The sequence below is a fragment of the Alnus glutinosa genome, chromosome 2 (assembly GCF_958979055.1).
Source record: "Alnus glutinosa chromosome 2, dhAlnGlut1.1, whole genome shotgun sequence".
NCBI classification, from domain to species: domain Eukaryota; kingdom Viridiplantae; phylum Streptophyta; class Magnoliopsida; order Fagales; family Betulaceae; genus Alnus; species Alnus glutinosa.
In genome coordinates, this window is record NC_084887.1 from 12,254,424 (window position 1) to 12,257,524 (window position 3,101).

Consider the following 3,101-nt stretch of genomic DNA (forward strand, 5'->3'; position numbering starts at 1 on the left):
AAGCCCCTTGGTCTCATGCACCGTGGCACCAGGCATCTCAGCATCAGTGACCTCAGCAGCGATTTGTACCTGCCAATCATAGTGGCAAATCCAAGATCAAATCCAAGCACTCTAAAAGGTCGCAGAAGGTGGAAAAGGATCAATACTACAATGAGCCACCTATTCGGATGCAGAGCATGATGGAGTGGATGGGTCAGCAGATGAAGTCCTGCCAGTAACCACCCACTGGAAGGCAGGCTTGGGTCAAGAAGAAGAATAACCCCATGAGGGGGAATAGATGTACCTAGCATGAGAAGGTGTTCATGCCTAGGGTTTGGTTCCTAATCCTAAGGCATCAGGTTTGATTGCTTGACTTTTACTTGTTATATTTTATGCAATCTAGGAACCAGTTTTGTTCTGCCCCCTATTTCTCTTGAGAGAGCATTGCAGGTATGATAAGTGCTGAATGTTACACATTCAAGCCCCTTAATTTACATATGTTATGCTCTTAGTTTTGTTATAATTTGATGTTTTGTGTTGTTTTTGTGTTTTCTTATATTTTACAGGTTTTAGAAGAAAAACCAATCAAATTCCAAGATTATAATGAAGTCAACAAACTCACTTTTGGATAGATTCAAACTCCAAATCAATTTTGAATTTAAGGAAAGAGAAGTTGGCAAAAATTCGTTATCTTTGGAAAGAATCCAGAATGAGCACGTCACAGTAATTTAATCATAACTTTCGGCTCAAGTATCAGATTGCAACAAAATTGATGGCGTTGGAAAGCTAATAATAAATACAACAAATATGTCAGAAATAGGTTTTTCCTAATTCGGACGTTTTCCATGCCAAAATTGCCCCGCAATAAAATACTGCAAATCTGTACGAATTTTGGAATCCTTTTCCTACTTGGATAGAAATTTCAGAAAAGGAAAAGACTTGTAATTATTCTTTTTGGACTAGAAAACCTACTTAGAATTGTAATAGGAATTCTAGAGCTTCTAAAGCTTCTCTAATCCCTATAAATAGGCCTCTAGCCTTTGAAGAAAGACATACAAGTTTTGAGGAAGAATTAAAGGCTACATCAAGAAGGAGGTTCTTTCTAGTTTTTATTTTCTTTCTTTATTTATTTTCTGTATGTATATAATTTTAGTTTATATTAGTTGTAACTAATACTTTAGTTAGGGCTCGATTGAAGCCCTAATCATGTCTCTTTAAGTCTTTCAATTTGCTTTGCTACAATTTATATATTGATGTTTAACTTGATTAATTCTAGTTTCTTGAATTCCTTGCATGTTTATGTTTGGCCATCATATGCATGTGGTATGGATTTGTTATTTATGTCAATTTGGATGACCGAGTCCTGGGCATAATAGAGTAACGGAAGAACCCCGACACAGGTTCTTGGATTAATCAACATAAAGACAACTAGAATAGATACCATATTCTAATCTGAGTGTGTTTACCGATTTCCATAGATTTATGCTTTCTTGAAGAACAACTTAGTAGATACCATGCTAAATCCTTTAAGGAAGAAAAGAGTTAGAGTAGATACCATGCCTAACTCGTTGATTAGGGAAATCAATAGCTTTAGGAGAAGATACCATTCCCTTGTGGCTGGTAAACATTAAACATCATGTTATGATTGTAGTATTGTGCATATTGCAAATCTTATTTGAGTATGATTAGCGGTGGATATCGAAGCCCTACCTTTTCTACATAGTATTTTTAATTCAATCTTTTATCTTGTCTTATTCAACATATCGCTTTTAGGAATTTCTCTTTAAAGACAATTTATACCAATCCTCGTGGGAATGATCTCGTATTTGCCTGCTATACTATTTTTTTGATCTTGTGCACTTGCGAGTAAAACGTACAAGTATTTGCCTATTTATTTAGGTAGATATTTGCACAACAAGTTTTTGGCGCCGTTGCCGGGGATTGTGTTAAATTTTGTTTTTAAAGTTTTTCCTTTTATTTTAGTTATTTCTGTTTATGATAATCTAAAAAAAAGAAAAAAAAAAGAAGAAGGCTTTTTTCCTTTAATTTTTATTTTTTGTTTTTGTTTTCCTTTTGTTATGCTTATGTTCATGTAATAAAAAAAAATAATAAAAAAATAATAATAAAAAAAAAAAACGTATTCAAAGTTGAGGACGACATGGCAGAAGTATGTGTAGAGAATCCACCCGAGCGGGAGCCAATGAAGAGTTCCTTCATACCACAAAATCCAAATCAACCCTCTTGCATTGCTTTTCAACCAATTGTGCAAAGCAATTTTGATTTGTCTCCGTTGCTCAATATGGTTCCACACTATAGAGGCACACCTACAGAGGATCCATATCTACACATTCGGGACTTCTTTGATCTTTGCAAAACTCAAAACATCCATGGCTTAAATGCGGAAGGAATCAGGTTAATTCTCTTCCCTTTTTCCTTGAAAGATAATGCGAAGTTATGGTTGAATTCTTTGGCTGCAGGGTCTATTCACAATTGGGAGGAGTTGACCACAAAGTTCTTGAAAAGATTCTTTCCAGCCCAACGTACTAGGCAATTGAGGAGGGAGATTCAAACCTTCCAACAAAAAGATGGAGACCTATTCTTTGAGGCATGGGAACACTTCAAGAAGTTACTTCTAAAATGTCCACATCATAATCTATCTCAAGACGATCAGGTACAAGCTTTTTATGAAGGTTTAAATTATTCTAACAAAAGTCTTGTAGATTCAGCTTGTGGAGGCATGTTAATGAAGAAGAATAGCGAGGAGGCCATAGAACTTTTTGAGACTTTAAGCGAGAACTCCCAACAATTCTCATCCTGTGGGAGGCAAGGACTCAAAAGAAAAGGCGTCTATGAAGTGAATGGCAATAATGGAGTTCAAACTCAGATGGCTACCTTGGAGAGGAAACTGGATATGCTAGTGAAAGTCATGACCACTCATAATATCTCTCTCATTCAACAGATTGCTCAAGTTGAGGTATGTGCCATATGTTCTCATTCTGACCACACCACTGAGACTTGCCCCATGCTTTCATTTACAGATCAGGAGCAAGCAAATTATGTACAGAATAATTACCCTCCAAAGAACAATCCATACTCCAACACTTACAATGCAGGGTGGCGAA

At 36.1% G+C, this 3,101-nt stretch overlaps 1 non-coding gene across 1 annotated transcript; it reads right to left on the minus strand.

Annotated features, from left to right (window-relative positions):
- Window positions 1-2,527: 2,527 nt before the first annotated feature.
- Window positions 2,528-2,634, minus strand: LOC133862100 (small nucleolar RNA R71). Its single transcript, XR_009899124.1, has one exon. It is a non-coding gene; the product is annotated as a small nucleolar RNA R71 (small nucleolar RNA).
- Window positions 2,635-3,101: the final 467 nt, after the last annotated feature.